Here is an 18773-nt window from a genome sequence, read left to right as displayed (position 1 = left end):
GAAAAAGCACGTCTAAAATCACGAGACATTTTGCAATGGTATTTTTTGAAGTTCTAGTGACGCTTGATCGGAGACTTTTTTTTCCACACAATATAATTGACTAGTCTAGCAACACACATAAGCTTGGACTACCATGAAATGTACAATATAATTAAAGTCAAACTATTACTTTGGTTTATCAACTGTAATAAACAACTGTTTGATCTCGTAAATTCTTTTATTCTTCGATCGGCAGATCCAATTATCTTTGCTTCTTGCCGACAAAACTTGATAACTTGCTGTGAAGACATGTGTGTTAAATAAAATACGACACTAAATTTAAATGTGTTACTTATTATATTGGCTTATGAGTTAATTGTTTTGTTTCAAAATAATAAATGTGCATTGTTAATATACTGGAATCCCAAAGATGACACAAGCTTACGCATATTTATAGAAGCACGGACCCGAACGCACCCGGTGTTTACGGGTGTACGAGATCACTCTAGTTAGTTTTCTTAGTGGCGTAATGACAACAACACGTACGTTTTACATCTCTCTGAATTGTCATAGTGTGTAATCTGCAATGATGATTACTTGATCAATGAAAACCAAGCCCGGTAGGTGAGATATGATGTTATATTAATGAAGGAACGTTCAAACTGAGTAGTTAAAGTAGTATCACTTTATACTTCGCGATGTTATGAAACGCGTATCATACGTAAGCTTATACTTATTCGACAGTTTGAATTAATGTACCATGGCACGAAATCATGTTAGACTTGAATCATTAAAATGAGTCAACTATCTACTGCAACGAACAATAGTTGTTGTAGCATTCCAGCAGAAATTATTTTGAATCAGGATAAACCATTTATAGATGAAATAGAGACTGTTAGAATCAACTTTATTATTCAAGACTGTACACATCATCCGAGGGTAGCGCCGATGCTTTTCAGAGAACTTTCGTTACAGATTCCAGTGAAGACGAGTGTAATTACGAGTCCGATAAGTCATCAGATGATAATGATGTTTTGTATTTGTTTCAACAGATCCCACTGAATGTGACACTATTGAATATATAGCACAGGCAAAATTTCGTAATGACACATGTGGCTGTAAAGTGTATGGTGGAGAAGCATGTAGTGTAAAAATAGACTTAGAATCGGCATTTGAATTTAGAGAACATTGTCACCAATTCAACACATGATGAACTAGATATTACTGTTAAGGCTGAGCTATTTGCTCATCGTAAATCTGGCAGTCATACCCAATCTAAGAAACACAAGAGTTAAAGGAACGGAGAGCGACCATATCAGGAGTTTTATTTCAATGGAATCCGTGTTTGTAGAACTACATTTTGTTTTATTCATGGCATCAGCAAGAACAAATTACAATGGCAATTAGTAAGTCACTAGATACTGTTGGTTTGATGCCACGAAAACATGGAAATTCTGGAAAAGCTCCGCATAAATGCTCTCTCTGTACAAGACAGACAGAATATCAATGACATTCTTGTCAAAATTTGCTAGAGACAATGCATTGCCTATTCCGGGAAGATTTTACCAAATTACAGGTCTGAAAAAGTGCTTCTTCTTCCCTCGGATACAACTGCCATGGACATTTTTTTGAAAAGTTTGATTCACTGGCCGGCAAAATGAATTATAGACGAGTGAGTCTACGCACCTTCCAAAGAGTATGGCATGATCTATGCCCATATATCACAGTTATGAAACCATGTACAAGACTTGTGTAACTCTTGCCTTTCTTTTTTTTTCATTGAAATTATCTGCTACTGGTTCAATAAATGATGATGAAAAGAAAACAAGTCTTGGAGGAATACTCTGTACTCATATAAGTCAGGCAAAACAACAGAGAGATATATACAGAAAGCAGTGGCACAGAGAGTAAAGAAAAGTTTCAAGTTATTGTCAGAAACAGAGAAGACAAACAGGTAATTAATAAATAAAGAAATACAAATCATATTTACATTTTTGCTGAGCAATAGATTCTTCAGATAGACATCTTTAAATAAAGCATATCAAATTATTCAAAGTTTATATAGATTATTATTTTAAACAGGTTCCAAGTCTGCTATTACAGCTTTTCAGCCTAGCTTTCAGTAGACTAGAATGTTAAGATAAAGACCACTCGTGTATACATACCGGGGAATTATAATATTACATGAAAATGCCTTTCAATTTTTTTACACATAAAAAACCTTTAAATTTTTATTCATGAATTGGGGAAAAAATCTGAATGTTTTCATAATGAAATCTTTTTTGATTTCAATTAACACTTAACTTACATGTACAATTGTATTATGATTTTTAAGAAACAAATTGTATTTATCAAATTAATTTATATATAAAAAAAACAAACAAATATACTTGACGTGTAGTAATGCTCCATAGTTATGTAGAAAGTGTATATGGTCTGTCTTTATTTCTTTGTAGGCAATTCACCCTGTACAGTTGATGGTGCTTTTCCACTATTCCTGGGATTTCGCACATACACTGTTCCATTTTCCCCATCATGCTCAACAAGGTGGTCCAATCTTCTTTAAGACACCAAGGAAATGCAGTGTCTTTGGAATCTGCTCGGAAGGTTCAGGAATTAACCCCCGAGTTTTACTTTAATAAGCTTAAGATAATCTTTAATAACCAATATTTTTAAATTGATTCTTTAAAATACTATCTGTTTTATGATTTGCAAATTAAATCAAATCAAACATAATCCAATTATTGGTAATTTAAATTACATGTATATTCATTTACCTTAAAACACCTTTTTTATTGAAAAATTTCCTTTAATGATATGAGATTTCAATTTAATATCACCACCCAAATTGGAGTGACAGTGAAGATTTCCTGTTGTACAACATTTGTTGAGTTATTCTGACAATGATAAATGGTAGGAATTAACTACAGTATTCCTTTTACTTGAGCAGATACATTGTAAGTTATTCAACAGGACAGCATGTTTTCTATTTGGTGGTTGAAGCTGCTGAAAGGTTCAGAGAGTAGGAAAGGGAGCTAACTCAGTTTTCAGCCATTGGTCCTTCCACTTTTTGCATCATCATGCGACATGGTAGAACGAATCGCCATCCATCCATTTTGACAACTGCAGTGGGACAGAATAAAAACAAACATTGAGTTAGGGGTATGCCTCTTTGGAGGGTGATAGTTGGTTAAGTCCCCCTTCATAGGTTTGTTAGCTTAACCGTCAACCACCATTTTTGTTTTTATATATGTTGATCTTAAAAATTTTCATTTCGCCCATATAGTACGAAGTATGACATTATATCCTGTTTTAATAAAACCATATTGTATAGCAGTAGTACAATACCTACATAATTAATTTGTAGCATTAGAAACTTCTAATGGTAATAATTTTAAAGTTTTTTGTCTATTTTTATCAGTCAATCAGTCTACATTTTAAAATAGTTGGTTTCTCAGAAAATTAAAAATATTCAATGAACTCATTTTTTTTTTCCGTTTCTATATGTGTATTTTTACACTCCATTTTTTGGTTTTACTTCTTCATGTATTGGTTATCCAGTACTCCGATGATGATGTGGCTGCACCCATCCAAAGTTTGACTCTGGATGGCATTTTGGTGTGTGGAAATTGCAGCTGGAGGATCTAGTAATCCTGAAAGTTTTAGAGAAGGTTGCTCGCTACCAGCTTTAACTACTTTTCTTCACGGAGTGGGACACAATATTCAACACATGAGTTCATTAAAGTGAGAACAAAACACATGTCATCGTTATAGAATGGAAGGTGTTACCTGAAACAATACTTATCAAGCCATTTGAAAAAACCTGAACAAATAATACCCACCATTGTCTGTGGAGAATCTACAAAGCCTGGTGGAAGTGTTGGTGTACGGATCGTCGGAGGGACCTCACTTAGCAGTGTCCAGTACAATGTCAGATACTTATAGAGAGAAAGGAAATCCGTCCTTCTGCAGAAGAATGAACCAGACGGAAATTATGTTCAAAAGGACTAGATCCTTCTAGACAATGGTACTTATATGGGACAATATTAGGGAATTTTGTAAAAGTGAAAGTTCAAAAAACATTACCTGTCCAAAACCCACTGTACCAAAGTCAGAAATGGATCTGACAGAAAGCAACCAAGTACCAAATGTTCCATGCAAACGGAAAGGTTTACTTTTACGATGAAAATGACTGAAAATTACATTGTTCACATTTGTAAGGCGTGTCTTGTCTCAAAAGATCTGTAGTGATGGAAATAAGTTTATTTTATGTAGGAATTTGTGAGTGCGATATTCCTTTTGACAACAGAACTTTGTCTTTAAATGTATATTGTATATATACACATGACCTTTGATTCTACCACCTAGTGTTGGACTGATTATTGTTTTTCAATTGATGATCGATCGATTATGATTTTCCTAAAGGACTATCGATTATGAAATTCAATAATCAATTATTTAAAATGGGAGATAACTTGTGCTTATTTTATATTGTTCTGAACCTTTATCATTTGTATATTGGTGTAAAAACAAATTTTCTCAAATATGTCTTAGACATGTTAGATAAACAATAATTTGAATTAAAAAAAAACACTTCGTTTGAACCGTTGCAACAAGATATCTTTCTAAAATTCTTCAGAGAAAATAAAAGGTTGAATACATAAATATAAAAAAAGTTTATCTAAATGTAATCCAAATTCAAAAATTGATAATTAGTAGGTTGTCCTAAACCGATCATTGAATGTGATTTTACAACCGATTATTAACACTAAGTAGCCTTCACTGTTTGTTTTTTTATTGGCTGTCTCCCAATTTTTATCTATTCCTAGTGGATATACTAGTACTATTAAACTTAGACTGATTTTAAAGTTGGAAATTAAATAAGTACATTGAGGATCAATATATTACTAATATATTAGACACAAAATTTGTAGTTACCGATGTAGGGGAAGTGAAGTAAGCGGCTGTGTGCATATAAATTTTAACATGTATATATATAAAAATCGAGGTGTGCCGATTTAAACGGCCCCCTCCCTCTTCCTTTTCCATTTTTAACCTGACTTTTTCCAGCCTATTTATACAATTCTCAGTAATTATTCCAATATTTTACTGAATGTTATTACTTTGCTAGCTTCATGATCTATCAAAAACATTTAAGAAGTTTGTGATCATTTCAAATATTATATGGCTTTGGAGTTAATATTTTAATCTTTGAATTCTTTCAAAAATTTTGACATTAGATTATCTCCCTTTAGATTGTATATACATTTTGTCATACGTTGTAACGACGTTTTAAAGATGATATGGACAATTTATTTTTCGTACATTAAGAAGGGATATAACATAAAATATTTGTTTTGGTTTTGAAATATATGTTGTTATTCAAAAGTATTGACATGTCAATATATCCCTTTTGTTATGTGTTGCAAATATTATATACTTTTATGACGTTATTTGACTTTTGTGTTTTTCTGTGTTCAGTGAAGTGATACAGGTAAACAAACAAATTTTTCTCCATAACCGTACCACATAGAGACCTAATTTTTTGGATTTACATAATTTATAATGTAAGCTTGACAAAAAATTGTATAAAACTCAATTTGTCAATTTATTCCTCATCTGACCCCATTTTCGCCGTTCGCGCGTCACATATATCTATTTAAAATGGTTAAATAATCGCTTCATAGACATGTATATATATACTAAAGTATAATATTCAATCAACAGGAATAGATAGTTGCAAAATTCGGAAGTGAGATTTTTTCATGAAAGATATGAATGATAAATTTGTTCAATATATTCATCAAATCGTTTAACTAGCCTCTCCCGAGGATGGGGGGTGTAGTTATCTGTATTATTAAAGTGTTGTGATGGGTAGGAACAATCATTTTAAGGAAGGAAAATGCCCGAATTTTTGATAACTTCAAGATGTCCAATGGGTCGAAATACTAAAAGTTAAGGTTTTGTTGCATGTTGTGAAATGCATTATACATGGCAATGATATGGATTTAAACACAGATATTTGGATTTATAAGTATTGTTTTCGGTTGTATGGGCAAATATTTAAAGGTAAAAAGTAGAATTTTGAGAATTTCAAGATGCTCAAGGGGCCAATCTGTACTTTACTATTTCCTCACCTTGATAACTGACATTGAATTTCTGCATTTGGTATATGGTCTTTAGATTACATTATATGGTTTTCTGGATATTAAGCAATCAATTTTAGGGAATTATAAACAAAAAAAAAATAAAATAAAAAAAAATAAAAATTTTTAGAATTTCAACTTCTCTCTGAAAACTAAGCATGAGATAGCAACCCGTAATGTAATGGTAGCTTTCCTTATAGGGTGGGGGATTCAAAATTGTACAAATGATGGGGCTGACCCCTGGGGGCCTGAAGGGGCGGGGTCAAAAGCGCTCAATGTGGCTTTTTCCATATAAATGACTTTCTTCTCTGAAAACTAAGCATGGAGTAGCAATCATGATCGGCAATGGTAGCATCCTTATAGGATGATGGGGATTCAAAAGTATACAAGTGATGGAACTGACCCATCCGGGGGCTAAGGGGCGTTGTCAAAAGGATCAATTTGGCTGAAACGACTTCTTCCCTGCAACCAAGCATGGAAGAGCACTCATAATGCAATGGTAGCATCCTTATATGGTGGGGATTTGAAATTGTACAAATGAATAGGGCTAACCCCCGGGGCCTTAGACGCGGGACCAAAATGGTCAATTAGGCTACTATTTTCATATAAATTACTCTCCCCTCTGAATCTATGTATTGGATAGCATATTTGTATGGTATCTATATCATCATTAAATGGTTATTATTCAAAATTGAACAAATTTTATAGTCAATTTCGTTAATTTTCTAATTGTAAGTGTCTTTGTGATAATTACTAAAAAAAACAGGTGAGCAATACAGGCCCTCTGGACCTCTTGTCATGTTGTTTCTTCCTTGTATTAGTGAATTATTGCCCTTTTTATAAACTAGTCGTCCCAACTCCTTAATGCTGAGAGTGCTATAGCAGGATAGAAACTATCAGACCCCACTTTTACAATGACTTTTATGTGTCTCGGCTAGGGGACAAGAAAACCATATAGCTATAACCTCATAGGGCGATTATATCGTCTCAACGGAAAAGGCAAAAAGTTGGAGGCGGTGGCCAAGAGAGGATTAAGAAATTACTAAAGAATGAGAAAAGTTAAGATCCCTAAATTTCTAGACGTCGCCTTATTAAGATCATGCAATAGGAGGCATATGCAGGTTACAATTCTAACACCCTACCTTCGTAGGGCTAAATACATTAACAAATTTGTAAATACTGGAATCCAAAACATGAAGGGCAGTAAGAATTCTGAAGTGTACCAAGTGGATAATATGTTATAGTATATAGAAAATACACAAATATAGGTATGTTGTGGTATATGACAACAATACAATCTGTTATAAAGGATGATACAGGTATTTGGCATATAAAAATGAACACAAGTTGCTGTTAGTTGGCAATTTATATAAAGAAAACTAGAATACTAACATATACATTGATGCTTGTCATGCTGATGCATTATGCAATTTCATTGTAAATCAACTATATATTATTGCGGGGTTGCTGTTTATTTGCAGCAGACAAATTTTCACAATTACTACAAAATTATAACAAATTATTTATGAAATACTCAGCAATAGTCCCAGATGTTTACATGCCTAGCTGTGGTTAATAAATCAAAGTACATATATGCATGTTATACACAAAACGACTTGTGTGGATTCCATATACATGATTGTTTTTATACACATTGATACATCGTGGTATTTCTCTTCAATATATGATACTTCAGATGTATATCAATGACAGCAGTGAAATAAATGATTTTGGCAATGGCGCTGTCTAATGGGAAGAAACTTGCGTGAAATTTTTAGGTGTCATATGTAGGTCAATTGATGGCTGCTGAGGAGTCCGTATTTATCAGAGCAGGCACTTTGCCCTCATCGTCAAAGGTCGAGGTGACTGTATCGTCAAAGGTCGAGGTTACTGGATATCGTCAAAGGTCGAGGTGACTGTAAAGTGTTTAAGGCTGGATACATCTCCTCTGGAGGAATTGTTGTTCAGCCGGCTTTTCTCCAAAGGCATACAGATACGATTAACCGTCTTGTCGGCAACTTTTATCTTTTTGAAAGAAATGTCTTCACCAGTAGCACGTACTCTTTTTGTAAACAGGGGGTAAGTCTGTAAACCACAAAATAATTCTTTCTACATAAGGTTGTGTACCTGCTGCCCCTATTGCATGATCGTAAAAAGGCGACTACATTAAGGATATTAATCTTTGCTTTTCTTCCTAACTGACTGTATGTCTTTCCATAATGCCTTCCTTGGCACCGGCCTCACTTGTGGCCTTGCGTTGAGCGTTTTTGCCCCTGTGAGGAAGATTGTGGTTCTGTCCCCTGGCCGAGACATACCAAAGTCTATAAAAGTGGTAATTTCTGCTCCTGCTTAGCGCTCAGCACATGAGGAGAGTGGGACGACTGGTTCGCCCGTTTGTTCAGTATAAATGTGACCGGGTGTGGTGTGTTGCTTGAGTGTCTTCGGCGGCATGTCTTCAGTAAATAGTGTGAATATTTCTAAAAGAAAAAAAACAAACACTATAACTGTCAACTATAATAATGTATAATTCAACAAAGCTAAATATACCATTTCACAAAGCAAACAATGGTAAATGGGTCAACTCCAAGATACGGTCAGCACTGCATCCGCAACCACCACGTCCCTTCGATAGAATGGTGGCAAAAGTATGTGAATTGGTCCAATTGGGCTGCCTGAAAAATGTCCTCTCTTTTTTTGATGCAGCAATCATAGGTACGCGAAGCAAGCCTGAGCACATCAAAACAATAATAAGCAAACCCGCGATGAAAATTAAATGCTGTTTTAAGTTACTTTCAAACCCTAATTGAAGGTATTAAATAATAAAACACACATGTACAAAATTAGTGAATTGAATATTCACAACGATAATCGTGTAAAATGTGTTTAGCAAAAGTCTCCAAAAACACGCACCCCACACAACATACATGCAACACACAGCATACATGGGAGGCCGTCCTTACATGACCATAGCTGTTAATAGGACGGTTTTAAATTGATTCAAAACGAACAAAACAAAAACAGTTTGCAAAAGTCCATATTATTTTGGTTTATTTGGTTTGCGAATTATAATTACTACCGCTGTCTTCCATCTAGATATGTGAAATCTCCCTTTAAAATATGTAATTACTATTAGACCTTTCATTAACGTTATTTATAATTTTATAGCGACATTTTATATTATGTAAATAAGATCAAATCAAACAAATACAATATAGACATCTTAACAATGATTGTGTCAATCTCTAGTCAACAGTCATCTGTCCTTTTTTTTCACTGAAAAATATGTACGACCGTAACACTGCTATATTAACCGGTTAGTAAACCAAGCTATGATCCTGATGAAAATACTACGCTCTTCTATCTTGAGATATGAAAGCTCGAGCTGCCTCACCTTTAAAACGGCATTTACTATATGACCGTAGTGAAAGTGCACTGCATAGCACTTTGCTGTTTGACTTTGTTCAAGCCGTGTTCAAACATTTACAAAGGGTCCGATATTTGCAACAATGTTTCATAACATCAAAGGAATGTTGTAATAGGTAATCGAATTATGACTTTTTAAGATTTGACTAAATATCTGGCCATAATTTATAAGTCAAAAGCTCGGCAGAGCAAACATAAGGAAATCACTACAATAATCCGGAACAGGAAATCGCAATATTTCTGACTCTGGACCCCACGGGAGGCAGAGGGGGAGGCGGTGCCCAATTGGGGAAATAGAGGTAAATCCAATAAAAACGCTACTTGTCCTAGAGTTCAGCTTTGGATTGTAACCAAATTAGTCCACAAACAAATATGGGAATTAGAGGTAAATATTCAAATTCCTTCAGAAAAGAAACAATGAAACCTGTATTCACAACAGTACTTGGCATTACAAACCAGGTGAGCGATACAGGCACTCTGGACCACTTTGTTTGGGTCAATGTCCGATATACTGTTACTGTGCATGTACATGTTATTATTTACATTTCAGTTTTGTATATAATTATACAACTTAATGGTCTAAGTTTTTCTCGATACTTCAATTAAGTTATATTTCATCCCAACTTCCTTTCAAGTAAACTTTTGAAGTTTTCCGCCATTCCGTTTTTTCAATAGATTCCATCTTTTCCGAGATACAGAAATCCCATTTTCACAGGGCAATTCCCAAACACAGAACGGCATATCTGGGATTAATTTCAGGGTCGCGTTTACTTATTTTCATCGATGATGATGGTGCAGACTGCATTTTTTTCCAAGATAATCATCACAATTGCCCACAAATCTCTCGCTATTCCTATTTAATTGTCCACAAAGGTTTATTTGCACTCTGTACAACTATATCGGTGACAGGAACAAATTTCAATTCCCAGTACAATGGGACACTTCCATTAAATAGAATGACCGAAAATTTTGCACAGTATCTTCAGTCTCTTTACTCCTACCCTTTTTTTGTATGACGCATGGAAGTGCACAACAAGATACATTATATAATTGGATGTATTTTATCTGCTGAGGAGTAGGAAGTATTGTATCTGGTACTTCCTGATTCGTTGTTTGATACTTCTCTCTCTGAGAAATAGTGGTAACAAATAAAAACAAGAGGCTCATGGAGCCTTAACGGTCATCTGACTATTGGCACAATACAACATAGTCATTAAAGATGCTTCACCGCTGACAAATTGTATTTTTCCACACCCTAAAACAGGAGCAGATGATTTAGTATTTTTACTCAGTTACAAATGTTACTTACTTTACACCATTACCAACATTGAAAAGTTTGAGCTTCTTATTTTAATTCAAATTAAAAGTATGAAAAATAATTTATTGCATCCCGAAAAAAATCCGTGGCACTATATCCTATATGAAATGAAGTACTGATTGCACATGCACCAAAGGCAAAATAAATTATTTCATATTATTTTTTGTGTTAATTAGACATATATATACATAATTAAACACCAATTATTATTCAAATGATGAATATCATTTATGCTCTGTCAGCGGTGGAGCATCTTTAAAAGATTTTAGCCACTTTGACCCCAGTAATTTTGAATGAAGATCAAGGTCATTTAAAAAAAATATGGTAGCCCTTCATCCCAGCATGTCACAGGCCAATCTCAGGTCTCTAGGCCTCTTAGTTGTTCACAAAAAAATTGTTTCAAGATTTTAGCGTATATGACCCCTGTGACCTTAAAATGAAGGTCATGGTCATTCATTTGAACAAACTTGGTAGCTCTTCATCCCAGCATGCTACATGCACAATATCAGTACCCTGGGCACTCTGGTTCTAGAGAAGAAGCCGTTTTAAGATTTTAGTTTTTTTTATCCCTGTGACCTTGAATGAAAGTCAAGGCCATTGATTTGATCACATTTGATAGCCCTTCATCCCAGCATGTCAGGTGCCTATTATCAGGTCTCTAGGCCTCTTAGTTATTCACAAGAAGTCATGTAAAAAAATTAGCATATTCGACCCATGTGACCTGAAATGAAGGTCAAGGTCATTCATTTGAACAAACTTTGTAGCCTTTCATCCCAGCATGTTACATGCCCAATATCAGTACCCTAGGCACTCTGGTTCTTGAGAAGAAGAAGCCGTTTTAAGATTTTAGCTTCTTTGATCCCTGTGACCTTGAATGAAGGTCAATGTCATTGATTTGATCACATTTGATAGCCCTTCATCCCAGCATATCAGGTCTCTAGGTCTCTTAGTTATTCACAAGAAGTCGTGTAAAATTTTTAGCCTTTTTGACCCCTGTGACCTTAAATGAAGGTCAAGGTCATTCATTTGAACAAACTATGTAGCCTTTCATCCCAATCTGATTAAAATACAGATCATTCGTTTGATAGAGAGGATCTGAGAAAATCCCATTAGGGGTCATGTCCAGGTGACCTTTGGAAATGGCCAATCAAATTGCTACTTGCAAAATTTTGACAGTAAATTTCTGGGGACGAAATAGTTTGAAAAAGCTGTCAGACGTATGTTGCTTTACGTAATCATCTCGCCCAAAGAGCAAAACAAAGGTAATTGTATATGTATTTTGGGACGAAATATCGTTTTCAATTGATGTGACAAGTGTAGAAAATGTATCTGATACGAAGACCACGTGGTATAAAGGTCATCTGGATGTGACCTCCTATGGGATATTGTCAGATCCTTTATTTAACGGAGTGGTTATAAGGATCTGTATTTTAATCAGATTGCCTTTCATCCGAGCATGTTACATGCTCAATATCAGTACCCTGGGCCTTCTGGTTCTTGAGAAGAAATCGTTTAAAGATTTTTGGCTATTTGACCCCTGCGACCTTGAATGAAAGCCAAGATCATTCATTTGAACAAACTTGGTAGCCCTTCATCCCAGCATGTTTCAGGCCAAATATCAGAACCCTGAGTCTTTCGGTTCTTGAAAAGACGTTGTTTAACTGATTTTAGCCTATTTGCCCCTGTGACCTTGAATGAAAGTCAAGGTCATTGATTTTAACAAACTTGGTAGCCCTTTATCCCAGCAAGCTACATGCCAAATATCAGTACCCTGGGCCTTCTGGTTATTGAGAAGTCGTTTAAAGATTTTAGGCTATTTTACCCCTGTCACATTGAATGAAGGCCAAGGTCATTCATTTGAACAAACTTGGTAGCCCTTCGGGTCAGATGACCTAAAAAATCCAAGATTGCTGCGTAATTTTGTATAGTGCAAATATATCTATAACTTCAGACGACCACTAATGCCCTTGCAGTTATCCAGTAGCTTTAGAAGAGTTTGGAATAATTCTGTAGTATTCACTGCAACAATGCTTCAAATTATGAAAGTTATGTTTTGACTGTTCGTGGAACAAGTCACGCTAAATTAAAGACATATAAACACTAACTATATAAGACATATTAAAACTATATGCTGGGCCTTGAAGTTGGTCAGTGATTTTAAATAAATTTGACTTTTTAGACTATGAAGAGTATTTGCTTCCATCAAACCTGTGAACTTAGAGGTATTTTTTGAAATTTTAATCATTTTGACCCTGTTTGGTCCTGCCCCTCTGGTCCCCCAGGGGTCATCGAGGACGGATATGGATGTTAAAATGCTATATCTAAGGCTAATAATTCTAATCAAGTTTGACTAATTTCCTACGAAAATTGGGCAAATAATGTTCACAAATATGTTTTTCCTATATAAACTAAAGTAAACTTGACCCCTCCCCAGGGGGTAATGTGAGACCCCAAGGTCATATAATTCACAATTTTTATAAAACACCTAAGACCTTTCCATCTATAATTATTTGATTCTACTATATCCAGAATTTTAGAAGATTTTTGAAGTTTTAGCCTATTTGACCCTTTTTTAGCCCCGCCCCTCTGCCCCCAGGGGGTCGGCCAGGACCAATGTGGATATGATATTAAAATGCTATCTCAGGCTAATAATTCTAACCAAGTTTGAATCATACATTAAAGTGTTTTTCCTATATAAACTATAGTAAGCTTGACCCCCTCCCCAAGGGGAAACAGGAGACCCCAGGGTCATATAATTTACAATTTTTATAAACAAACTTTAAGACCTTTTCATCTATAAAGTGTATTTGATATACCATTTCCAGAATGTTAAAAGAATATTTTTGAAGTTTTAGCCTATTTGACCTTTTTTGGCCCCGCCCCTCTGCCCCCAGGGTGTCGGCCTGGACCAATATGGATATGATATTAAAATGCTATCTCAGGCTAATAATTCTAACCAAGTTTGACTCGTTTCCAATGAAAATTCAGCAAAAAATGCTCATAAATGTGTTTTCCCTATATAAACTATAGTAAACTTGACCCCCTCCCCAGGGGGAAACGTGAGACCCCAGGGTCATATAATTCACAAATTTTGTAAAGGACCTTAAGACCTTTCTATTTATGAAAAGTATTTGATTCTACCATTTCCAGAATTTCAGAAGAAGATTTTTGAAGTTTTAGCCTATTTGACCCCTTTTTAGCCCCGCCCCTTTGCCCTCAGGGGGTCGGCCAAGACCAATGTGGATATGATATTAAAATGCTATCTCAGGCTTATAATTCTAACCAAGTTTGACTCGTTTCCAATGAAAATTGAGCAAAACATGCTCATAAATGTGTTTTCCCTATATAAACTATAGTAAACTTGACCCCCTCCCCAGGGGGAAACGTGAGACCCCAGGGTCATATAATTCACAATTTTTGTAAAGGACCTTAAGACCTTTCTATTTATGAAAAGTATTTGATTCTACCATTTCCAGAATTTCAGAAGAAGATTTTTGAAGTTTTAGCCTATTTGACCCCGCCCCTAAGGCCCCTGGGGGTCAGTCATAGAAAATTTGTTAATAGGATTAAATGGCCATCTCATACTGATAATTCTGACAACATTTGACTCATTTCCTATTACAAATGACCAAATAATAAGCAAAAATGTGTTTTCCCAATATAAACTATAGTAAACTTAACCCCCTCCCCAGGGGGAAACTAGAGACCCCAGGGTCATATAATTCACATTTTTTGTAAAGGACCTTAAGACCTTTCTATCTATGAAGAGTATTTGATTCTACCACATCTGTGAGTAGAGAAGAAGATTTTTGAAATTTTACTCAATTTCACCCCTTTTGGCCCCTCCCACAGCCCACTGGGGGGTGGGGACCATATAATTCACAATTTTGATTGGCCTTATGCCTTAGAAGGTTTGTGCGAAATTTCATTGAAATTGCTTCAACAGTTTTGGAGAAGAAGTCGAAAATGTAAATTGTTTACGGACATACGACGGGCGACGACGGACAAAGGCGATTAGAATAGGTCACTTGAGACTTCGTCTCAGGTGACCTAAAAATTGCCCTTCTCATATTTATGAATTATTACAACACTCTTTAAATATTAGTGATAATTACAATTTCCGACTTAACATTTGTTTGTTTGATTTATTAACGTCCTATTGACAGCTATGGTCATGTAAGGACGGCCTCCCATGTATGCGGTGTGTTGCGTGTATGTTGTGCGAGGTGAGTGTAATGGGAGACTCCGGTATGTTCGTGTTGTGTCTTCTTGTATAGTGGAACTTTTGCCCTTTTTATAGTGCTATATCACTGAAGCATGCCGCCGAAGACACATTTCCTACAATGTCATCTGTTAGATACACTAAAGACATATATTTTTGATAATAGAGCTAAATGTTCCGATATTATATTATGTCAGTTGAGAAATTTTGCTAGTAACCTTAATACGAATCTCTTTAATTCTCATCTCAGTGACAGTCCAGCCTGCCTGTGTGGATTTCCAAACGAAAATTGTGAACACTATTTTCTATGCTATCCTTTATACGTCAACCCTAGACGGCTCCTTTTTAACTCTATCTGGGAATTTGACAATGATATACCACTGACAACACAAACATTTTTTCATGGCTCTGAAAGACATAGAGTTCAGTGCTTTACCAATAGATTTCGCTGATTTTGTTGAATAGATTTCGTTGAATATTCGTTGAATATCTTGTAAAATCATTTTTATCTATTTGTAGTGATATGAACTAGAAGACATTTTGTATATGATGTTTTTACCCCAACATCATCGGATGGTGTGCTATTCAAATCGCTTTTCGTCCGTGGTCCGTCCGTCCTACCGTCCGTTAACATTTCTTGTTATAGCTTTTTCTCGGAAAGGGCTGAAGGGATTTTTCTCAAATTTCATATGTAGGTTCCCCTAGGGCCCTAGTTGTGAATATTGCATTTTAGGACCGATCGGTTGACAAGATAGCCCTGCAGGTAGGGCGTTAGAATTGTACCTGCTGCCCCTATTGCATGATCGTAAAAGGCGACTAAATTTAGGATCTTATCTTTTCACTTCTTCCTAACCGACTTTATCTTTCCTAATGCCTCCCTTGGCACCGCCTCACATTTGGCCTAGAGTTGAGCGTTCGCCCCTGTGAGGAAGGCTCTGGGTTCTGTCCCCTGGCCGAGACACACCAAAGTCTATAAAAGTGGTAGTTTCTGCTCCCGCTTAGCGTTCAGCATACAGGGAGTGGGACGACTGGTTCGCCCGTTGTCAGTATAATGTGACCGGGTGGGGTGTGTTGCTTGGTGTCTTCGGCGGCATGCTTCAGTGATATAGCACTATAAAAAGGGCAACAGTTCCACTATACAAGACACTACATGAATATACCGCAGTCTCCCAAAACACGCACCTCGCACAACATACACGCAACACACAGCATACATGGGAGGCCGTCCTTACATGACCCTGGCTGTTAATAGGACGTTAACTAATCAAACAAAGAAAAGCCAGGCCGCCATCTTGGTTTTTGATACTAAAAGTTTGTTACAGCTATTTCTCAGAAAGTACTGAAGGGATTTTTCTCAAATTTCATATGTAGATTCCCCTAGGGCCCTAGTTGTGCATATTAGATTTTGTGACCGATCGGTCAACAAGATGACCGCCAGGCCGCCATCTTGGATTTTGATAGTTGAAGTTTGTAACCCTATTTCTCAGAAAGTACTGAAGCGATCTATCTCAAATCTTATATGTAGGTTCTCCTAGGACCTGCATATTGCATTTTGGGACTGATCGGTCAACAAGATGGCCAACAGGTAGCCATATTGAATTTTGATAATTGAAGTTTGTTAGTGTTATATATCTCAGAAAGTACTGAAAACATCTTTCTCAAATTTCATATGTAGTAAAAGTTTGAAAAGTCGAGAAAAGATCCCTCTTTCTATTGTCAGATGTAGATCATTCTTTCGTGGGCGCCAAGATCCCTCTGGGATCTCTTGTTAGCTCACCTGGTCCGAAGGACCGAGGTGAGCTTTATAGGATACTGCAGCGTCCGGCGTCTGTTGTCCGTCAACAATCGACTTCTTCTCCATAACCACTGGTCGGATTTCAACAAAATTTGACTGGTAGCATCCTAATGGGCTACTAACTGAAAATTGTACAAATGATGGGGCTGATCCCCCGGGGGACTGAGGGGCGGGCCCAAAAGGGGTCAGTTTGGCTATTTTCATATAAACGACTTCTTCTCTGAAACCAAGCAATGGATAGCACCAATAATGCAATGGTAGCATCCTTATAGGGTGGGGGATTCAAAATTGTACAAAAGATGGGGCTGACCCCCTGGGGGCCTGAGGGACGGGGTCAATTTGGCTATTTCCATAAAAAACGACTTCTTCTCTGAAACTAAGCAAGAGATAGCACTCATAATGCAATGGTAGTATCGTTATAGGGTGGGGATTCAAAATTGTACAAATGATGGGGCTGACCCCCCGGGGGCCTGTGGGGCGGGGTCAATTTGGCTTTTTTCTATATAAACGACTTCTTCTCTGAAACCAAGCAATGGGATAGCACCCATAATGCAATGGAAGCATCCTTAAAAGGTGGGCGGGGTCAAAAGGGGTCAATTTGGCTTTTTCTATATAGATGACTTCTTCTCTGCAACTAAGCGTGGTATAGCACCCATAATGCAATGGTAGCATCCTTACAGGATGGGGCTTCCAAATTGTTCAAATGATGGGGCTGACCCCCCGGGGGCCTGAGGGGCGGGGTCAAAAGGGGCCAATTTGGCTATTTCCATATAAACGACTTCTCTGAAACTAAGCATGGTATAGCACCCATAATGCAATGGTAGCATCCTTATAGTGTGGGAATTCAAAATTGTGCAAATGATAGGGCTGACCCCTGAGGGGCGGGGTCAATTTGGCTATTTCCATATAAACGACTTCTTCTCTGCAACTAAGCATGGTATAGCACCCATAATGCAATGGTAGCATCCTTATAGGGTGGGGATTCCAAATTGTGCAAATGATAGGGCTGACCCCCGGGGGCCTGAGGGGCGGGGTCAAAAGTGGTCAATTTCCATATAAATGACTTTTTCTCTGCAACTTAACATGGGATTACGCTCATAATGCAATGGTTACATACTTATAGGGTTTGGATTCAAAATTTTGCAAATGATGGGGCTGACACCCTATAAGGGTGCTACCATTGTATTATGGGTGCTATACCATGCTTAGTTTCAGAGAAGAAGTCGTTTATATGGAATAGCCAAATTGACCCCTTTTGACCCCGCCCCTCAGGCCCCCGGGGGGTCAGCCCCATCATTTGTACAATTTTGAATCCCCACCTTATAACGATACTACCATTGCATTATGAGTGCTATCTCTTGCTTAGTTTCAGAGAAGAAGTCGTTTTAAGGAAAAAGCCAAATTGACCCCGCCCCTCAGGCCCCCGGGGGGTCAGCCCCATCATTTGTACAATTTTGAATCCCCACCCTATAAGGATGCTACCATTGCATTATGGGTGCTATCCCATGCTTGGTTTCAGAGAAGAAGTCGTTTATATGGAAATAGCCAAATTGACCCCTTTTGGCCCCGCCCCTCAGGCCCCCAGGGGATCAGCCCCATTATTTGTACAATTTTCAGTTAGTAGCCCATAAGGATTCTACCAGTCAAATTTTGTTGAAATCCGACCAGCGGTTATGGAGAAGAAGTCGATTGTTGACGGACGACAGACACCGGACGACAGACGCCGCGGTATCCAATAAGCTCACCTCGGTCCTTCAGACCAGGTGAGCTAAAACATGTACTTCATCTTCTGTATTTTTGACAAATGAACAAATGTCCGACTTGGATACTTTCCCCTTACACTTATTTCATTGTCACCATAAGATCAAATGACCTTCATTTGAAATGCAT

At 36.9% G+C, this 18773-nt stretch overlaps 1 pseudogene; it reads left to right on the top strand.

The window, feature by feature from the left end:
• Window positions 1-583: 583 nt before the first annotated feature.
• Window positions 584-1890, top strand: LOC138312628 (uncharacterized; annotated as a pseudogene).
• The last annotated feature ends 16883 nt before the right edge of the window (window positions 1891-18773 follow it).

The sequence above is a fragment of the Argopecten irradians genome, unplaced genomic scaffold, assembly GCF_041381155.1.
Source record: "Argopecten irradians isolate NY unplaced genomic scaffold, Ai_NY scaffold_0399, whole genome shotgun sequence".
NCBI lineage: Eukaryota > Metazoa > Mollusca > Bivalvia > Pectinida > Pectinidae > Argopecten > Argopecten irradians.
The sequence above is the reverse complement of the archived record's forward strand: the minus strand, read 5'-3'. Positions and strand labels throughout refer to the sequence as shown.